The 22,724-nt window shown below is 39.8% G+C and overlaps 1 long non-coding RNA gene across 3 annotated transcripts in view; it reads left to right on the forward strand.

The window, feature by feature from the left end:
• LOC122894848 overlaps nt 1–22,724 on the forward strand; it is a 111,584-nt gene that overhangs the window by 5,769 nt on the left and 83,091 nt on the right. For all 3 annotated transcript variants that reach the window (XR_006381870.1, XR_006381864.1, XR_006381861.1), the window contains exon 2: nt 15,087–15,196. This is a non-coding gene — a long non-coding RNA (uncharacterized LOC122894848). The remainder of the gene's footprint in view (nt 1–15,086; nt 15,197–22,724) is intronic.

Raw genomic sequence — 22,724 nt, forward strand, 5'->3', positions numbered from 1 at the left:
TCCCAGGACCCTGAGATCATGACCGGAGCCAAAAGAAGAGGCTTTAACCCACTGAGCCACCCAGGCACCCCTTCCCTTGATGTTTTTAAGGGTTAGTTTATTCTCTTAGGACCTGGAGTATGTTTTTACACTGACTTTTTCCCCCCCTGCGTCTGTCTGTCTTTCTCTGCACTCAATGTGGGGCTCGCACTCACGACCCCAAGGTCCAGAGTTAGCTTTTTCTCCAACTGAGCCAGCCAGGCACCCCCACAATCCCCCTGTGTGTTTCTAAGATGAGATCTATACAAGACAGTTATAGGGTTGCATCTGCTGCTTACTGATTTGCACAAACACCGCTTGTAGAGAAAGAGGCCTGAGAGCTGTAGCTTTAGAAAAGCTGTATTTGGGGCACCTGGGTGGCTCAGTGGGTTAAAGCCTCTGCCTTAGGCTCAGGTCATGATCCGGTCCTGGGATCGAGCCCCACATCGGGCTCTCTGCTCAGCGGGGAGCCTGCTTCCGCTCTTTGCCTGCCTCTCTGCCTACCTGTGATCTCTGTCTGTCAAAAAATAAATAAATAAAATCTTTATTAAAAAAAAGCTGTATTTATCAGAAATTCCTATTTCAGGAATTTTTCAGTTTTTCCCAAGTAATCCCCTACACTACTGTGTGGTGGTTTGTGGAGCCCTTGTTTATTTCTAGAAATCTGAGGGAATCATTTATCTTACAGAGCCAGTATCAGCTCTATAATCCGTGAGCTAATGTGTTAAATGTAGTGGCATTTTAAACCTTGGGCAAATGCTAACATCTCATTTCCCCCTTCCATCCATAATAATGATAATAGCTTTCCTATAATTCAAATGAAGGCTCACTATTGAGAGCTTTCCTTTGCACACCCCTCCCTGCTCTGCAACAATGGGTCCCCACCATGCCTCTGAGAATAGCAGCACCTGTTGAGCCTTAACAGGCTCAAACCCTGCTATCTAGACAACCAGGATTCTAGACATCTTCTGAAAGAAGCCAAGCAGATCTTCCCTCTTTCTTTTTTTCCTCACCCTTTCCATTTCCCTATCAACAATATCAATAAGTAGCATTTATTAAGCATTTACCAGGTACCACGCAGTGTACACAGTGTTTTGGGTGAAATTTTCTTTGCCCTATGTAAAAATTAGGATACTTCTTCTGCTTCTTCTTTTATTTTTTTTTTTAAGATTTTATTTTATTTTTTTTGTCTTTTTTTTTCCAATTTATTTATTTTAAGATTTTATTTTTAAGTAATCTGTACACCCAATGTGGAGCTCATACTCACAGCCCCAAGATCAGGTTGAATGCTCCACTGACTGAGCCAGCCAGGCGCCCCTATTTTTCAAGGTCACAGAGCTCGTGAGTGCTGTGACAGAGAGTGCAAGTTATTGAGCACTGAATTACAGAGTCTTTTTCCCCAATATTGAGCAGGGGCCCACTCCTAAGCACCTCAGCCCCTCCCTGAAACAAAAAAAACAAACAAATAAAAAGGCTACCACATTTTAATAAAGGATACAGGTAAAACTTCTCTGAACAATAATGGTATGTTCAGTTAAACACCTGCCATGCCTGTGCCCCTAGGAAGCAGGTACGAAAAGCAGGAAGTAGAAAATTCAGTGTTTCTGATTTGAGTTTATAGCCACTGAGTTCCATTTTCTATTGTATATGGAGTAGGTTACCACTTCTGCAACTAGCAAGGGGATCAGTAACAATTTCTATGTCATTTAAATGACCGAATACTTCCTTATAAAGCTCTGGCTTACTCTCTTCCTGGACAGTGCCCAAATCAGTGCTTTGTCCTGAAATCAGGACAGTGCTTTCCTGCTTAGGTTGAACTTACGGTGGAGAGTGGTGTCCGTAAGCTAAAAAGCATTGATTGAGTATAAAGTGTAAGCCATATGTTATACTCAGCCCTGTATATTTATCTTAAATAAGCGTATGGTGAACCTCCAAGGGAGTTGGCATTATTGCCCTTGCAGCTCCATCAGGATGTAAAGTCAGTAAGAAAATCTGCATTCATTTGGTCTCTTTTTTATAGGAGGTGGTGTGGAAATGGGTATAATCAAGAAAGATTAGCATAAACTCAGGAATGGGGGTGGGGGGGGAAATAGATCATCTATCCCTTTTTGTCTTTCTAGATTCATTACAGACATTGCTAATCAATAGCATCACTCTTTCCTTTAAGGGCCCAGCAATGGCACAAGAAATGATACTCATTTGCCATGCTCGATCTAGCATGCAATTTGTAGAGTTGGCTTTAAGAGACCCTAATAGATGGTGGTTTTGTAACATGTGTGTGGTCCTTTTTGCCTAGATTATGGAAGGGCTATGAAGGTCTTTTATCAGGATTTTTTGCTTTGGAGAGCAAAATTTGTATGAAGAGAATGTGAAATGGGTATAGAAAGAGAGAGATCATGATCATTAAATATGTAACTAGAAAAAAAAACCTCACACAGGATAGAGGATCCTGCAAAACAGCTCACCTAATAGGTACTTCAAGAATATCTGGGATGTATCTAGTAGTGTAATAAATGACTTTATGCAAAATAACCACATTTGCAAGTCAGGGAGTAGCGAACACTGCAAAACAGCTCACCTAATAGGTACTTCAAGAATATCTGGGATGTATCTAGTAGTGTAATAAATGACTTTATGCAAAATAACCACATTTGCAAGTCAGGGAGTAGCGGAACACAAACTGAAGAGGCAGGAAGAGATTGTGCTTTGGTCAAACTGGCATTTAAGTCTGAATGTTTTCAGCTCTAACTGGATAAATCTTCCAGGACCTCAAATAGAATTTTGGGAGCCAAGTAGGGAGTAAATGATGGGGCGGGGGTGGGGGGGTGGAAGATGACTTAAAACCTAACTTTACTTTATTCAGTAGATACTATGATGTCTAAAAGTACACAAAAATGAGTATTTGGAAAACTGAATTGCTTAAAACCTATAACAAAGAAGTTTGATAAATAATAGAGCCCTTTGGGGGATATTTCCCTAAAGGATCAAACATTTATTAATTATATCTATTTTCTCTTTTGCAGTTGTGTATTTTAACAGTTCTCACTTATGTAAAGAATATATATTTTAAATTTTATTTATACTAATCAAACTCTTGTTTATCTCCCTTATCAAAAGGATAAAATGCTATTTGTTTCTTCATTATGAATGTAGTACAGTGTACAATTTTAGAACTAGAGAGAGGAGAAAACACCATTTTTAGTCTCAGTTTTTACCTACCTTAAGTTCCACAGGATTAAGCTTATTCGGACTGATTATGTTACAGCACATCAGTGTTAAATGTGTGCACTTGCAAGAGCTGAATCATTTTCCTAAATTTTTGCTGACCTCCAGTGTTTGGTGAGGAACCTCAGAAAAATTCAGCTTTCTAGCTAATATTTCTGAGCAAGAGAACAGAACATATTCTATAGAATAAAAATTCACTTGAGGGCCACTTGGGTGGCTCAGTCAGTTAAGCATCCAACTCTTGCTTTTGGCTCAGGTCATGATTTCAGGATCAGGGATGGAGCCCCAGGTAGGGCTCATCCGCTCAGCGGGGAGTCTGCTTGTTTCCTCTCCTGATGCCCCTCCCCCTGCTCCTGCATGCTTGTGTGCAGGGGCACTCTGTATTTCTCAAATAAATAAATCTTAAAAAAATTCACCTGATAAGTTGATAACCTCTGTAGGGTATGGAGAAAGAATATATTGAAACTTCGGTTAGTGGGAAATTATATTTAAGATTAATAGACTCAAAATGGTTTGTGAATTGGTGTATGGTTAGATGAAGAAACACTTTCTTAACACATCAGCATTCTTCTCTATTAACTTAATACTCAACTTCATTAACATGAATACTGAAGAGAGGGTATTAGCATTTTGTTTGCTTCGAGTCATAGTTCTTAATTTTATTTCAAAGTGCAGTTGAAAGAAATACTCATGCACTTTGGCTTTAAAGCATTCGTTAAAAACAAAAAGCAGAATCAAACCTACAAGTACAGAGAACAAATTGATGGTCTGTTCAGAGGGAAGGAGGTAGGGGGATGGGCAAAACGGGTGAAGGGCAGTGGGAGATACAGGCTTCCAGTTACAGAATAAAAGACAAGGCAGAGGGAAGATAGTCAATGAACTTGCCACAGCAGGCATGGTGACAGATGGCCGCTACACTTGTGAGCAGAGCGTGACGTGTAGAGAAGCTGCATCACTGTGTTGTACGCCTGAAACTAACGTAACACTGTCAACTACACTCAGATAAAAAATATTTTAAAAGCATTAGCTTAGTAACTGAGATATTTTCTCCCTGACAACACCACCACTTAAAGATAAGAATGCCTAAAGAAGACAAAATGTCAGTGTTTTCTATCAATGCATTTGAAGGGGGGGGGGTGTGGGAATAAGGAAAGGAGGTAGAAAGGAAGGGAAGGACCAAGAGAGAGAAAAAGGAAGGGAGGGGCGCCTGGGTGGCTCAGTGGGTTAAAGCCGCTGCCTTCGGTTCAGGTCATGATCTCAGGGTCCTGGGATTGAGCCCCGCATCAGGCTCTCTGCTCAGCAAGGAGCCTGCTTCCCCTCCTCTCTCTGCCTGTCTTTCTGCCTACTTGTGATCTCTCTCTGTCAAATCAATAAATAAAATATTAAAAAAAAAAAGGGAAAAAAAAGAAAATGACTGGGTGGTAAGTCAGGTACACATTTTTCTCAGAGTCACACCCATAGATCAAATCTGATGTTGTAGGCACGTTGCTCTTGAAGTTCCATCTACAAGCTCTGAAGGCAACAAATACGAACCTGAATGGAAAGCCTGTGTGTCACTCACTACTATCAATAATGTAGAAGATTTGGATAACTTGTTAGAAGTTATTATATTCTTTTAGAATGCCCATTATCATTGCAGGTGTTTCGGGACAAGATGAGCTACCTTTCCTGAGAGATCAACCCTTTGAGAATGACAAGAGGAAATATTAATGTTTTCCTACCTCTTCATTTTTACCACTATAAAAGTATTTTGATTATGTTAATAAGGGATAAGTGTATATTATTATTTACAATATCTATTTGTATAATTTGTGGCCTCAAAAAGAAAAACTAACTTTTTGACAATTAATACTGCATAGAGCCTGCTTTCAATAACCATCCTGTCTAGAAGAAAGGCTTTCATGGTCAGATACATTTTGGAGATGCTGTACTCTATTCCCTTGTTAGAAAGTCTTGTTGTATATTGTTATAAAAGGTCCTGGGATGTCGGACAATTGAAAAAATTCAAAACTGTTTAATTTTGTTTTAGTCACCTTCCCCCGGGCTTATGTGATCTTGCATTCTTTCATCAGTAACACCTGTTAACATGATACAATTTAGAATTCCTTGGAATTCACTCAGGGGATCTTTCCTAATATGCAAAGGATAATTTATTATTTGGGGGAGTGGTTGAGAGACAAACATCATAATTGCAGTAGATACATTTTTCTTTTTATGTGTTAGGAAAATGCATAGGTCATTCATGATTTTATGGATACTGTTACTTAGACTGACCCTAAGTTGTCTATGTGAAAAATGAGTAGATTTAAAGAAAATATATAGTGAATAATGTAGAAATAGCATACAGATAGGGCAAAATCATTAGGGTGGTAGGTGGTGAGTATCTGAAGATTGGGGATTAAAAATAGGCTGCAGTAACTTGAATATATATATTCAGACTCATCATCAGAAAACACAGGGAGGAAGGATAGTAGCTCTCTGCTTCTGGCTTAAAATAATTTTGTGACCTGAGAAGAGAAGCGTGTTCTGGATGAACCTCAGTTTCCTTATCTGTAAACAGGGAGAGCTGGATTGGAGAATATCTGTGGTTGACTTCAACTCAACAACATTGATGTGAATGGTAAGTGGTAGAGGCAGTCTGATCTGCTAAGTCCCCTCAGGCCCTCTGGAACTCAAGAAAGCTCGTTTATTTTTGGGTAGCAAGAGAATTATAATCCTGTAACTATCTGTACCAGGAAAACAGTGGCCAAATGTTGCACTGACCACACCTTGGTGAACGTTGGCTGGGCTGGCTCGCTCCTGCTTTGGTTCCTGGGTGGCAGTGAAGCAGAACACTTCATTCTTTGACGTGCCTTTCTTTGGGATCTCTTTACATCCTTTCCTCAAAGTAGCTGAGCCAGGTTCCTGGATTTGAGCTCTTTGTGTGAATGGAGCTCCTGGCAGTTCTAGCTTCAGGGAATTCTCTGACCTGTGGAGGAGACTGTCTGGAGAACAAGGCTTACTTTCTTTGGTTATAAGGCTACACCTCTCCTCCCCTGCGTTTTTTTGTTATCTGGAGTATCAACATGTATATAACGTAATATTTAGTCTAGCAGTCTGGTCTTGTTTTAAAATTTCAAAAATATGACTTTCTTTTGTTAGATTTATCCCTAGGGATCCTTGGCTTTGTTTTGATTTTTTTGTTTGTGTTTTTAATGATTCTTGATTTATGAATGGGATCCTGTGATCTATTACATTTCTAATGGCTGATTGTTAGGGCAATATAATAGCATGGTTATGTACAAATACAAACTCTGTTAGGCTCTGTCACTTGCTAGCTGTGTGGCTTTATGTAAGTTTCTTAACCTGTCTCTTCCTTTGGGTGTTTTAAGTCTTTAAAAACAGGATAAAAAAATAAATTAAATCAGGGTAATAATACTAATCTCTCTCAGAATTAAATAGTAAATACATTTAAAAAGCACTTATACAGTACCTGGTAAATAACCCTCAGAAATTGTTAGCTGTTATTATTACAGCTGATGTCTAGGACATTTTTTTTTTTTTTTTTTAAGAAAGAGCATGAGTGGAGGAAGGGGAGGGAAACAGGGAGAAGGGGAGAGAATCCTAAGCAGGATCCACCTCCCCTCCCGCTCCTTACCACCCCCCCCCACAGTGGGGCTCGATCTCATGACTCTGAGATCACAACCTGAGATGAAATCAAGACTCTTAACCGACTGAGCCATCCTGGTGCCCCTAGGACAATTTTTGATCAGATTACTGAATAGTTCCTCATGTCAGTTGATTGTCTTGGAAGTTCTAGGTATGTAATTACATCACATGAAAAGAATATCAGTTTGAATATATTTTCCTTCTCCATTTTTCTAGAAGAATTTTTTATGGGGATCTTTAGCACAATGTCAAATAGTAGTTGAAATGATTTCTGTGTCTTTGTACTGACGATTCCAACTTTGTTTTGCAGAATCTATCTACTATAATTTATAATCAATTTTATGTCCCCTTTTTTTTAAAAGACTTTTTATTTATTTATTTGACAGAGAGAGAGAGAGAGGGAGAGGGAGATCACAAGTAGGCAGAGAGGCAGGCAGAGGGAGAGGGGGAAGCAGGCTCCCTGCCAAGCAGAGAGCCCAATGCAGGGCTTGATCCCAGAACCCTGAGACCATGACCTGAGCCAAAGGCAGAGGCTTAACCCACTGAGCCACCCAGGCTCCCCTATGTCCTTTTTTTAACTTACCATTATGACATGAGCATTTTTCATGTTAATAAACTTTTGGTAAACATTATTTGTTCTAGATTATATAAAAAATTACATATTACAAGATATAGCACATATAAATATACTAAAATATAAAATTATGTTTAGTTTAAATAATGATGATAATAATAGGAACATCTGTGTATATACCAAGCTTAAATAGAATATTAGTAAGCCCTTGGGAGCTCTTTATGCCTTTCCTCATTTGCATCAAGAATTTTTAATCCATCGTTTCCTTACTTTCCTTTTTCATTTTACCACCAATATATAAATATTGCCAAATAGATGTATTATAGTTTATTTAATAGTTCCCCTATTGTGATTATTTATATGGGTTTATATTTTGGATGTTGGGAGTTGAGATTTCTCATATTGAAGATTCTTTCCTTGGGATAGATTCTAAGACATGGAATTACTAGGTCAGTGGGTGTATGATTATTTAAAAACCTTTGGCCAAATATTGATTGTCAAATTGCTTTCCAAAAGGCCTACATCTATTTATATTCCCCCAAAACAGTATATATAAGAATGACCATTAAAGTTCAACAGTCATCAACACTAAGGGTAATAACTTGAAAGGCAAGAAATAATCACGTTTTTATAAAACTCCTAAAAAGGTTTTATTTTTTAAAAGGTTGATTAATTTTTTTTGAAGGATACTCTGTATATAGAAATGTTCACATCTCACAATTGTTTAGCTTGATGAATTTACACAAAGAGAACACAACTTTGTAACTAACACCTAAATCAAGAAATATATCGATGCCCAGGTATCTTTGGGCTCACTTCCAGTTTAAATTTAAAGATCTTTTTCTGTGCTAGAACCTTTGAAGAGAGAAAATTGACCTTTCTCTGACCGATTTAGTTATAAGAGCCAGCATTAAGTTTTTCAATTATGAAGGAGGGAAGGTTTATAAAGGTCTATATGTGTTTAACGCTGTTACTGTCCTTATAAAGTGAAATAGTGAATTTATAATTCTGACCAAATATCTCTCTTTTGAAGTGGCTTTATGTCATTTGGCTATCAAACAAGATAACTTTGCAATTACTCAATTATGCAAGCCCTCATAGTGTAGCCTGTAATGCAGATACTTAAGTTATAGTGTCTATAAAGATGGATTAGACACAGATTCCTGGGGCCCAGCTAAGACTCACTGAATCAGCATTTGCATTTTTATGAGCACGTGGCTGGTGCTGATGCTCACAGTGGCCCCTGGACCACATTTCAGTAATATTTCTCTAGAGGGTAAATACCACTTTTGAAGAAAGACATTGTGCAAATGTTGGTAATTGAAGCAGTTACCTAAAACAGTTACCTTGTTTTTTTTAAAGATCTTATTTATTTATTTGACAGACAGAAATCACAAGTAGGCAGAGAGGCAGGCAGAGAGAGAGGGGGAAGCAGACTCCCTGATGAGCAGAGAGCCCGATGAGGGGCTCCATCCCGGGACCCTGAGATCATGACCTGAGCCAAAAGGCAGAGGCTTTAACCCACTGAGCTACCCAGGCGCCCCATGACCTTGGTTTTTAAAACACGTAATAATATAGGGGTGCCTGGGTGGCTCCATCGGTTAAGTGTCTGACTTTGGCTCTGGTCACGGTCTTGGAGTCCTGAGAGGAAGCCCCTCGTTGGGCTTCCCGCTTAGTGTGGAGTTTGCTTGTCTTTTTTCCTCTGCCCTTCCCTCTGCTTGTGCACATTCTTTCTCTCTCAAATAGAGAAGCTTTCCCATTTTCTGAAAAATGGAAATGTTTTTCAGAAAAACAAAAACATGTAGTAAAATATTTTTTTCATCCTTCTGTCCTTTCTAGGCTTTCCTTCTGTGGACCTAGACACATGGTGTTTAACATAGGGGTGGTGCAGTTTGTGTAACCGGAACAGGAAACATCTAGCTGGAGACACACCCCTTGATTGCAAAATCTCTGGAACTGACCTGGTAGAACGGATCTAGCTTTTCAAAGGGTCACCCTTAGCTTATTTATTTTGGCTATCTTATGGGTATATGATCTGTGTTATTGTGGTAGCTAGGTGAAACAGTGTAACTCAGGTTTTACCTGACTGTACATATAGCAATAAAATGGAAACAAACAATTGACTTGCTCCCTCCCAAATATCTTCTATTTAACCTAAGTTTACCTCTTTGGTGCTGCAGCTTTGCAAGTGGATCTTTTTATAAAAATGTTGATAATTCAAATACTTAGTCAAAAGAGAAGTTTAGAAAATTATCCCTCTGTTTCTTCTCTCTAGACATTGAAGAACACTAAAGTTCATATGTTTTTGCAGAGTCATTTTAGGAAAAGCAGAGTGCTGGGGCGCCTGGATGTCAGTTGGTTGGGCATCCAACTCTTGGTTTCAGGTCAGGTCATGATCTCAGGGTTCTGGGATCAAGACCAAGTGACGCTCTGTGTTTGGTGTGAAGTTGGCTTGTTCTTCACCCTCTGCTTCTCCCCCTCCCCCTGTTCATGTCCTCTCTCTCCATCTATCTCTAAAGTGAATAAATAAAATCTTTAAAAAAAGAAAAAGCAGAGTGCTTACTAAGTAGTCAGTTACTAGGTAATAATTCATAGAAAAATTTTATGGGGTTTGGCTTTTGCTTTCAATTATCTTTTTTTTTTTTTTTTTTTTTAAAGATTTTACTTATTTATTCATGAGAGACGGGGTGAGTTGGGGCAGAGGGAGAAGCAGAAGTCCTAATGTGGGACTCCATCCCAGGACCCTGGGATCATGACCCAAGCTGAAGGCAGACGCCCAACTGACTGAGCCACCCAGGCTTCCTGCTTTCAGTGACGTTAATTAGAGATATTGCTTGTTCTGCTAGACTTGGTGGATTAAAGTCATGTTGATTCTGATCCCTCAATATTGCTTGAATCCAACCTACTTCTCTCCACCTCACCATTGCCCTGGGCTGATGCACCTGTTTCTCCTTTGTGGTCTGCAGCCAGGGGCTACTAACTGGTTCCCCTTATATTCTTGCCCCCTTCCAGTCAGTTTTCCACCTTACTATCAGAGTGGCCTTTTTTAATAAAATAAATTGGATCATGTCGTTCTTTTACTTAAAATCCTTCAGAGGATTTCCTTCAGTGTGAAGTCCTTATCATGGCCCACAAATTCTTTCACCATCCAGCTTTTGGGCTCCCTTTTCCAACTCAACTCAGTACCATCTCTCTCTTGTTCACTACACTCAAGTTGTTCTTTTTTTTAAAAAAATTATTTTATTAACATATAATGTATTATTTGCCCCAGGGGTACAGGGTACACAGGTACCCTGTGAATCATTAGGCTTACACATTTCACAGCATTCACCATAGCACATACCCTCCCCAATGTCCGTAACCCAACCACCCTTTCCCTATCCCCCAGCAACCCTCAGTTTGTTTTGTGAGATTCAAGATGTTTTTTTACTCATGCAAACCCTTTCTTATCTCAAGGCCCTCATGCAGGCTGTTCCCTCTGCCTGGAAGTCTCTTCCTAAAGTTTTCATCTGGCTAACTCCTGCCTGTCTTCCATCTATGTTCAAATGCCACATCCTTAGTGAGATCCTCCAAGTCTAAATTATGTCTCTCTAGTGTTTCTCATCATGTATTCTTTTTCTCTCAGTAACTTACCACAATTTGTAAATATAAACACATGTGTTTGTTTTTCTCACTAGTATGTTTTGAGGGAAAAATTTAAGGCTATTTTGTTCCTCATTGTATCTCTAGTGCCTAGCACAGCGCCTGATCCTGAATAAATACAAGTAAAGATTTGTAGTTACCCAATGTGTAAGTTATCTCCTGCTGTGTAACAAATGAAGGCACAAATTTAGACGTTTACTTAAAATAACAAAGAGTTCCTATGTTTTGTTGAGCCAGGAATTTAAAAATTTAACTATTTTTTCCATTTTTCTGTGAATTATTATTATTATTATTATTATTATTTTTAATTTTAAGATTATTTATTTATTTGACAGAGAGAGATCACAAGTAGGCAGAGAGGCAGGCAGAGAGAGAGAGAGGAGGAAGCAGGCTCCCTGCTGAGCAGAGAGCCCGATGCGGGACTCGATCCCAGGACCCTGAGATCACGACCCGAGCCGAAGGCAGCGGCTTAACCCACTGAGCCACCCAGGTGCCCTTTTCTGTGGATTATTAAGGCTATTGGCAGAAGGCCTCCATAACATGCCTCATGGTGAGTCTATAGAGCTGTTGGAATGTTCCTCAGACATGGCAGCTGGCTTCTTCTAAAGCAATGACCCAAAAAACAAAGAGAACTTTAGCAGTCACATATGGTCAGTTTCACTACATCCTACTTGTTAAAAGAAAGTCGCCAAGTAAAGGTCATACGTAAGGGGAAAGGAAATTGGCTCCACCTTTTGAAGGGAGAGGTATTAGAGAACAGGAGGGCATTTTTGGAAGAACGGGGTGGGGGGGCCCTTTTGGAAACCACCACAGTTTTTCCTCTTGCCACAAATTACTTATATTGCCTCCATATGCAAAATATACTAAACTCCTCCTACTATTCCCTAAGAATTGTATCCATTTAAGTTATGAACTTGAAATGTGGGATGTTAGCTTCAACATCAGGTGCAAGAGTGGAGAGACAAGTTCCTGGGTGTAGACCCTTAAGTATAGCTCCTTTAATACCATTCCTCTTGATCTTAAGGCTTAAGAACTGAAGAGACAAGTTATCTACTCCACCCACAGCCAGTGTGGTACAGTGGTGGGATGGGCCTAGCATAACCACTGTAGACAGATCTGTCAAAAAGGGGGCATACAGCTTGTGCACTGCAGTCCATGGTCTATAGCAATTGTGAAATCCAGCTGTGCACAGGTGAACAGTTCTTAATTAGGAATCAAGGATTGGAAATAATGCTGTAAGGCTCTTTGTTCTTATTTTTAAGCTCTGAGCCACTCTCCCCCCCCACCCGCCATGAAAGGTATGTGTTAGCAGTTGAGCAGTCTTTTGAAGCTAACTTCCTCCTTGCAGAAGTTAGGGGGTGTAAAGTCCTCTTGTCACTTGTATTCATTCTCGCTCCATCTAAGCTGGTCGTGTCTATGTTAATGTGATGTATGTAAAAATGTAAGTGTTTATAAGACACAGAAATAATATGGAGGAAGAGATTAATTCTGCTGTGGGCAGGGAGGAGTGGGAAGGCTCTAAGACAGATGATGTTTAAGCAGCATTTTCAAGAATGAGTAGAAATCCATTAGGAAGACCACAGAGAGAGGAACAACCTGAACATAGGGAAGAACATGTAGAGGAGAACCACTGGACTGAAATTGTTATGTATGTACAGGGACTTATGTGGAACTTGTTATTGATAGGACATATGGTATGCAAGACTTGTATTATATTCTGTAACTCAGTATTTCTCAAAATGTGGTCTACCAGCCTCTCACATCCAAATCATTTGGGCACTTATTAAAAATGCAAGTTCCTGAATCCTACTCTGGACTTATTGGAGTCATATCACACTCTTGACCCTCTTGAGGAGGAACTCAAGGACTCTTGAGTTTTAAGGTTAGATGCCCTAAGGGTATTCGAAGGTTCTCAGTAGGTTCTAAACATGATTTGAAATGTAGATAATATTGCTCTGGAAGCTGTGCAGAGGGTGGTAAATGGTCAGAAAGGGAGAAAAGTGTAGAAGCTTTTGCTGATGGTTCTGTAAGAGAAAATGGAAGGCCTGTGGAGATGAAAAAAGAAAAAGTTACAAGTTTTAAAGATAATGAAGATAACACAGACAAAGGAGATTGATACAATGAGGTTTTTACATATGCATGTATAGATATATAAAACTTATAGTGCATTACATATGTGAAGTTCTGTGGGATCTCAGGAGGCAGAAAATAACACTTGTAGTCAGAAATGAGATGGAGAACAGTGGGAGTGATATTTGAACTGGGACTTCACATATGAATAGGAGTTTACAAAACAAATAAGGGAAGTTATATGTAGAAAAGAGTATGCATAAAGCTAAGTGAGGATCTGATATGCTTTGGAATAATAAGACGTTGGGTTAGATTTGAATATAGTTGCTTAAGAGAGAGTGGTAGGATATGAGGCAGAAACGAGAAGTTAAGATCTCATCAGAGAGTAGCTAGCTGCTCGCAAGCCTGTTTCTTCCTCTTCCTAGCACACAAATTTCCTTCTTGCAGTTAGGTGAGGTCATGTGATAGAGTTCTCACGGTTACAATGTGTGTGGAAGTGATTTGCACCATTCTGGGTCTGGCCCTTAAAAGTCTCCTAAGAGCTGAGCTAGTCTCCATCACTATAGATATTTGTGGCAACCTCAGAAGCCACTTGCAGGAGATAACAAAGCCACAAGATGGAGAACACCTGGGTTCTTGAAACACCTTTTGGAGCATAGGTGCCTGCAGATAAGAAACACCCATTTTGGATTCAGTATAAGTAAGAAAAGTAAGAAACAGACTCCTTGGGTTTGAGCAATGGCATATGCTTGCTATGCAAAAGAGTTTGGACATTATCTCATAGGTGAAGAGTCGTTTCCAATAGGGAGTGATGTGATCTGGTTTGTCTTTAGGGGAAAATCACTTTCAATATTTAGTAATGAGAAGCCTTGGGGTAATGTGAGGGTCTTCCACAAATGTTCAATAGCTGTCTAGTGAATGTGGGAATGAGTTTCTCTAGGGCTTGGTTGTAGACCAAACACTAAATGCATACATGAAAGTTATAGGGGGAAAGGTTGACTAGCGTGAGGTTTCCTCAGTGAGGCACTTCTCCCTGAAGAGAGGGCCAGAGGGAGCTGGGGGAATTCTGTTCAAGTTTTTGGTGGGGGACTGAAATAGAATACCTTTAAGACGTTTTCAGTTTGGGGAGTCCATGACCCAAAGTGATTATTTTGGTCTGAATTAACAGACATGTGCATGTGTGTCCCACGTGAGCCATGCAATTAGTCTCTTCTCTGTTTGTTACATTACAGCTACATTTATATTATCTAGGCATTGAATTTGAATTCTGTGTTTCACTTTATGTATAAAGCCACAGTCCCCTTTCCATATATATAAGCTTGAACCTGCAAACACAGTTTAGCAGCTATGAAATTTGCATTAACTCCCCATCTGTTTATTAATATTACTTTCTCTTTCCTCAGTGTCATTTCCAGCAAGTGTTAAATAGGCTGAGCTATCACCCAATTATGAAAATGAATGCGGAGACTTCAAAGACACACACATGCACACACAGATAATTCTCATGAAAAATAACCTATAAATTATTTCTTTTTAGGAGTGCCTGGGTGCCTAATCAGTTGATTAGGTGTCCAACTTTCGATTTCAGCTCAAGTCATGATCTCAGGGTCGTGGGATTGAGCCCCATGTTGGGCTCCACACTCAGTGGGGAGTCTGCTTCCTCCTTCTTCCTCTGCCCCTCCCCCGCTTACACACATGCACCCAAGCTTGTTCTCTTTTAAATAAATAAATGGATCTTTTTAAAAATATATTTCTTTTTAAAAAGATACAGAACTTTTCTTCTTCCTGAGACCTGTCTTGATTTCTTTTAGTTCCTGGTTCTACGTTAATTTACATAACTGCATAAAATATTGTAAGAGATCATGAAAGAAACACACAAGATTGTAACATAGCTGTCTTTTGATTCCAGATTACATAGCTCTTGAACATGAAAAAGGTGATTGACGTGCTGTATCTATGACATCCTACATATTTCCTGGGATCTGGCTGGCCATCTTGACTTTAAGAAGACTGAACTTGGTAATGTATGGTTGGGAATCGTTGGGAAAGTTTATTAGCTCTGTTTTAATTAAACTGGTACAGTGCAGTAGGAGCAAGGATATCACTGCCCCTTTGTTACTCTTGGCGATCCTCCAATTTCTCTTCTGTGATAAATTACCCACCCTTTGGCCTCTGATCATCCACCAGGGAAACAGGTTATCGCTTTGTGGAGCAGAGGGGGAAATATATTATCGTTTAATTTTCAACGACAAGGGTTGACATGTTGTGTTAGGAACAAATAACTCTTAACAGTTACTAATCTCATGTTTAAGCAATTCCAGGATTCTTTTATTAGGACTTTATGGAAGCCTTTCTGTAAAGGTTGTTATTCTTTTCTGGGTGGTAGGTACCCAGGTTATTAAGCCATGACTGGGTCGTGTCTCTAGAAATGAAGGAGTTATCTTTTCTGGCAGGGAATGAGACCTTTCCCAGAGAGGTCTATAGAGTAGGCTGTAGAGTATTGCAAACCTGTTTTTAAAAAGGTTGTTCCAGGGGCACCTGGGTGGCTCAGTGGGTTAAGCCTCTGCCTTCAGCTCAGGTTGTGTTCTTGGGGTCCTGGGATCAAGCCCGGCATTGGGCTCTTTGCTTGACGGGGAGCCTGCTCCCCCCCCCCCACCGCCTGGTCTCTGCCTACTTGTGATCTCTCTCTCTGTCGAATAAATAAAATCTTTAAAAAAAATAAATAAAAAATAAAAAGGTTGTTCCACTGGGGCGCCTGGGTGGTGCAGCGGTTAGATATCTGACTCTTGCTTTCAGCTTGGGTCGTGATCTCAGGGTCATGGTATTGAGCCCTGAGTCAGGCTCCCTGCTCAGTGTGGATTCTGCTTGGGATTCCCTCTCCCTCTGCCCCTCGTGCCCCCCCTCCACCCTACTCTTTCTCTCAAATAAATAAATCTTAAAAAAAAAAAAAGTCGCTCCATTTAAAGCAAGAGTTTTACATACCAAATACTTGACAGTGAGTATTTTTTTGGAGAAGGATTTGGTGGCTAGTCAGCAAATAGGGGAAGCTTCCATTTTTAACTTTATATACACTCATATTGTTTGATTTTTAAAAACATAATGGATGTTGGGATGTCTGGGTGGCACAGTTGGTTAAGGGGTTGCCTTTGGCTCAGATCATGATCCCAGGCTTCTGGGATTGAGCCCCATGTGTGAGTCTGCTTCTTCTTCTGCTTTCCCCTCTCCCTGCTTTTGCTCTCTCTTTCTTCGTCAAATAAATAGATAAAATCTTTAAAAAATAAAAACACAATTGAGGTTAATTGCATTTGTAAGAAAGAACAATCAGGACAAAAACTAGTAGCTCTCAAATGCATTTAATTTTGGAGAGAGACTGACTACTGTATCGTCCTTGCTAAAAATAAAACATCTTGTCAGTATGTCTGTATGTGCCTCAGAAATGATCCTCTCACCAGAGCTATAGCTTATATTTTAAAATTAGGCACGGGTGAATGAAGAATAGGAGAGGGAATTTAACATGGAGGGGAAGGCAGATGGGAAGAAAGTTAGCCCTTCCGTGGGTATGTCAGTCTGCTAGGTTGCCCTACAAAACACCACACACTTGGCGGGGCTTAACCAGCGGAAATTATTTTCTCCCACTTCTGAGGCTGGAAGCTTAAGATAAAGATGCTGGCGCATTCAGTTCCTGGTTGAGGGCCCTCTTCCTGGCTTGCAGATGGCCTCCTTCTCGCTGTGTCCACACATGGTCTTTCCTCTGTGTGCACACATCCTGGTATGTCTTAATTTCCTTTTATAAAAAAAAACCCAAGCAGATTAGATGAGACATACCTCAGAGGCCTCTTTTAGCTTGATTATCTCTCCGAAGGCCTTATCTCCAAATACAGTCACACTCTGAGGTTTAGATTTTAACACGTGAATGGGGAGAACATACAATTCAGTCTGTAACAATGGATATGTTTTCCATCCATGGTTTTTTTTAATTCTTTTTATTATTCTATTTATTTTTATGTATATATATTATATATATACATATATATATATATGTTTTGTATATTTATTTATTTATTTATTATTCTTATGGATTTCAGTGAGAATGAGTTGGGAATGAAAATGAATATAAATATGCAGACCAGACTCGGGGCGCCTGGGTGGCTTAGTGGGTTAAGCCTCTGCCTTCGGCTCAGGTCATGATCTCAGGGTCCTGGGATCCAGCCCCACATTGGGCGCTCTGCTCGGCGGGGAGCCTGCTTCCCCTCTCTCTCTGCCGACTTGTGTCAAATAAATAAATAAATAAATAATCTTAAAAAAAAAATGCAGGGGCGCCTGGGTGGCTCAGTGGGTTAAGCCGCTGCCTTCGGCTCAGGTCATGATCTCAGGGTCCTGGGATCGAGTCCCGCATTGGGCTCTCTGCTAAGCAGGGAGCCTGCTTCCCTCTCTCTCTCTCTCTGCCTGCCTCTCCATCTACTTGTAATTTCTCTCTGTCAAATAAATAAATAAATAAATCTTTAAAAAAAAAAATGTAGACTCAAAGTAACCACAGTTTACTGAAGAATAAGAGATGATCACTAGCCCATTGTGCAAGATGAAATTAAAACAATACCAAACTGAAACTTAAGCAAAGATATGCTACACATTTAATGCATGAAGAATAACCAAGAAATTGTACATTTACAGAGGAAGGTGGCAGTTCTGTTGTTTGTATGGTTTATGTTGAAATCTTGCTACTATTAGAGTCAAGGGATTTATGCTACCTTATTATATTTTACAGAAAAGCAGACATGGCAAGAAAGTGTAAACATTAAACGCACTGAAGCTTTTATAGAATGTTATTCAGTAACAAAGGAAATATTTACCTGGTATCCAATTTAAAATCCTTTTAAAAGCATAATCAAGGTATTTTAATCAGAGTATGTGTTTAGTAAAATGTTTGCTATCAAACATTTGATATGTTTGACTTTAGAGTATGTATTTATTAAAATGTTTGATATTCCAAGATTTGAAACGTAATAGCACCACAATTATAATAGAAAGTATAACACATCTCACAATTTTCTAATTTTGACTTATCCCAAGAGGTTTTTTTACTTCCTTAGTGTTTAGAATGCTCAATGCTCAAGTTATTTCTAGAAGAATTCTTTTTACACTTACTGCCAGCTTCTCAATTTGACATATACCACATGTTGCCTGTGTTGTTGTTGTTTGTTTGTTTGTTTGTTTTGCCATGTTCAAATATTGTCCTCACCAGTAAGGCAGTGAGCATCTTGGGAAGGGCCAACACTAATTTGTGGTTTTTGCTCTAGACCCCAGCACATAGTTGGTAGCTAGTAAAATATTTATTAAGGCCAAGTAGTATAGAAAATTTCTCATACATTTGATTATTTTGTAAAGCTGGAAATATAAACTATGAGAACAAATGTCAGAAGATTGCTGGGTGAGGCTTTAGTTTTTGGGTTAGTTGCTCAAATAATTATCTCAGACCCCCAAATACTTTAATTTGAAATGCTTAGAAAATGGTTAAAATGCCTTAAAGATTATTTGCTTATCAGAGAGAGAGCGCACACACGAGAGAGAGAGAGAGAGAGAGAGAGAGAGCACAGGCAGAGGGAGAAGCAGGCTCCCCTCTGAGCAGGGATCCCCATATGGGACTGGATTCCAGAGCCTTGAGATCATGACCCAAGCTGAAGGCAGCTGCTTAACTGACTGAACCACCCATGCATCCCTAAAATGTTGTTTCAGTTTCTTTTTTCAAATTATCTGTGGTAGGCATGCATAGTGGTAAAAATGTGAACTGCTATGGTCGTTATCCTGGCCTTGCCATTAACTCACTGTGTGATGACGGGCCAGTTCTCTGTATCTGTGCCTGAGTTTCCCTTATAAAATGGGATGATATTAATACTTCCCTCTAAGGGTTTTTCCTCAGGATTTAATGAGTTGGTCAGTGAAAAGCTCTCCGAAGGGTCTGGTGCATCATAAGTGCTCCAAGTGTTTGCTTTTTAAGATATCTTTATCAGTTCATCGAAATAGGTGTAGACCCCTGGCTCCCAACCCAGCTACTTTCCTCGGTCTCCTACACTTGTGATGTTATTCACTTGTGTTTGTTATTCAACAAACAAAGCAAAATCATTTCACTGGCAAAGTAAATTTTAACCTGTGAAATTAAGATATACTGCCCAGGCCAAATTTCAGACCGTTAATCAGCTGAGCAACAACGGCGCAAGCCTTCAGAAGCAGTGGCTCCCTTGGATCTTTCCCCGTGAGTGCTGTGCCCCAAGTGAATGGTCAAGAAATGACCTGATTAAAGTGAAGTCCAAACGGGATTGATCATAGTTACCTACAAAGGAATCAGTCCGGAAATTGATTAGAGCATGGAATGACCTTTCCTCAGAACACCGTGGGTGTGGCTTCAGGGTGGTGAGTTACTTAGCAGGAAGGATCAAGGACACAGGACATTGAACACCAAGAGCACTCACTTGGCAGCCTTTGAGGGCCCACAGGTCAATGCCCAGCAGCTGGAAAGTGAGTGCTTACAAGTAGAATCCCAGTGGAATCACAGGGAAGCTGTTGGCGTGCGTCTTGGTTCATAGGAACTGGGAGATATGGGTTGTCGATGGGAGGTTACCTCCTCTAACACCTAGGATACCTTTGGTTACAGTCCTGAAGTTAACCATCGAGATGTTATTAGAGGTCCTATCACTCCTCGACTTTATGGCTTTGGGCTTGTCTCTTAACTTCTTTGGACCTCACTTCCTTCATGCATGAGGGGATAGGGCAAGGTGTTCTTCAAATTCCCATCCACATTCAGTGGTTTATGATGATTCAAGTAGAAGTATAGTCAATAAAGATCTATTTCACGAGCTCACTATACCTCTTCATCAAAGCAAAGTCAGAGTTTCTACAATAATACTGTCAATTCCTGTATTTGAAAAAACCTGTGATTATGAGAACAGGAAATGAACTGATTCAGACTTCAAATTAAATTAGTTAATATTATTCTTCTTATTTTTTAAGTATTTGACTTTTAGGAGAAAGAAGCAAAAATAGTTTATTATAAACACCAGATATTCCCAGGGGTGCCTGGGTAGCTCAGTCGGTTAAGCGTCTGCCTTGGGCTCAAGTTGTGATCCTGGGATGGAGCCCTTCTTTGGGCTCCATGCTTAGAGGAAAGTCTGCTTCTCCCTTGCCCTCTGCTCCTCCCCCCATTTGTGTGTTCTCTCTCTCTCTCTCAAATACATAAATAAATAAATAAGATCTTAAAAAAAAAAACCAACAAACCAAGTATCCTCAAAGCAATTGTCAAGGCCTAGCACAATTCAGTTTTATCTCCTGATCTTTACATCTATCTTTAATATGCTGTTGCTATAATTGATGCTCAGTAATATGTCCCTAAAATATCAAAGACAGATTAATTACTTTAACTAGGCTATACTTAGAAGTAATATGTCTCAATATATTTTATGTCCTTGCTGCTACATTTTAGAAAGCTTTTTGATCACCACTACAAATCAAATGGGTGTCTTGTACAGCTTTAATGAGAAAATTCAATTTACCAGACAAGAGTTGGAGGAGTAGGATTGCACTGTACTTTCACTACTAACCCGTGTGCATTTAAACAAGTCCCTTCATTTTGTGATCCTCCCTTTTCTCAGACAAACACAGGGTAAGAGAAGAGACAATGTCTAGGATGCTTCTTTATTTCTAAAATGCTGTGTGAAGGCAAGTTCTCTACTCCTTTCTCCTATTTAAAAGATCCTTCCAGCCATTTTTATTCTGATTCTCCCCAAAATAACCCCCCCCCACTCATACCAGTAGATACTGTATGCTTTCACTGACAGTAATTGGCAAAGGAAATGTTTGACTGTTTTTTCCCTTTGCTGCTTGCAGAGACTTGGCAAGGTGTGGGTGGTTTCTTGGGTGGTTTCATCATCCGTATAAGTCCTAGGCAAAGATTAGCAGATAAGAGGTGCAGATGACTGAAACCTGAGTTAGTTGCTGAACACAAAGCAAAAATGTTTCCTAAATCCAATTAGTCAAATACCTAGCAAATATGTGACAGACGAGGTCTAAGTGATAGCCCTTGGTTTTGAGAAATGTATACTTAAAAAAAAAAAAAAGATTTATTTATTTGAGAGAGAGCATGAGCAGTGTGGGAGGGGTGAGGGCAGAGCCAAGGGAGAAGCAGACTCCCCAGTGAGCAGAGAGCCCAATGTGGGGCTCAATCCCAGTACCTGGGGATCATGACCTGAGCCAAAGACAGACCCTTAACTGACTGAGCACCCAGGCACTCTGAGAAATGTATACTCTTAACAAAACAAGTTGGTGCTGATATATCTGAGCTCTTCAGATAATTCTTAAAAGCTAAACTGTATGAAAACTAACTGTATTTGTATTAAAGTTCACAGAAGGGAGAGATTTGGGTTTGGAGTTGTCAGCAGAGTCTCAGGGGGGAGATATGACCTGCAGAGCATCTTTAAGGAAGAAAAATATGTATGATTCTTTAATATATTAATTCATTCAGCAAGTATTTATTTAGTGGCTACGATGCTTTGGACTTCTTTAAATGTTGGAAATATAGCAATGAACAAAATGGGAAGAAATTCTTGCACACAGCTTGCATTCTAATGGAGGGATTTTAGAAAAATAGAGTATATATTGTATCAAATGATAAGTACTTTGGAATTAAAAGAATATTCAAGAAATTAAAAATAGAGCTTCCCTATGACCCTACAATTGCACTACTGGGTATTTACCCCAAAGATACAGATGTAGTGAAAAGAAGGGCCATCTGTACCCCAATGTTTATAGCAGCAATGGCCACGGTCGCCAAACTGTGGAAAGAACCAAGATGCCCTTCAACGGACGAATGGATAAGGAAGATGAGGTCCATATACACTATGGAGTATTATGCCTCCATCAGAAAGGATGAATACTCAACTTTTGTAGCAACATGGACGGGACTGGAAGAGATTATGCTGAATGAAACCAGTCAAGCAGAGAGAGTCAATTATCATAGGGTTTCACTTATTTGTGGAGCATAACAAATAACATGGAGGACAAGGGGAGATGGAGAGGAGAAGGGGGTTGAGGGAAATTGGAAGGGGAGGTGAACCATGAGAGACTATGGACTCTAAAAAACAATCTGAGGGTTTTGAAGGGGAGGGGCTGGGAGCTTGGGGGAACCAGGTGGTGGGTATTAGAGAGGGCATGGATTGCATGGAGCACTGAGTGTGGTGCAAAAACAATGAATACTGTTATGCTGAAAAGAAATAAAAAATTAAAAAAAAAAGAATATTTAGGCTAATAAGGTAGGTTTTGAGAATGCCCTAAGAAGTGATACAATCAGATTGTATCAAACTAACCCTCTCATCTTAAAAATGAGGAAACTGACGCTCAGGGAGGTGGAGTGATGTAACTAAAGTCACCCACGTTATTAGCAAGAGAGGAATAAAACTCCAGTCTTACCACCTCCTAGTCTAGTGTTCTTTCCCATATGTGCACACCTCCTAGATGGTCAAGTCACAGCTACAAAGGGTGCGAGGGACAGGCATTTTGC

Source organism: Neovison vison, chromosome 1 (assembly GCF_020171115.1).
Source record: "Neovison vison isolate M4711 chromosome 1, ASM_NN_V1, whole genome shotgun sequence".
NCBI classification, from domain to species: Eukaryota; Metazoa; Chordata; class Mammalia; order Carnivora; family Mustelidae; genus Neogale; species Neogale vison.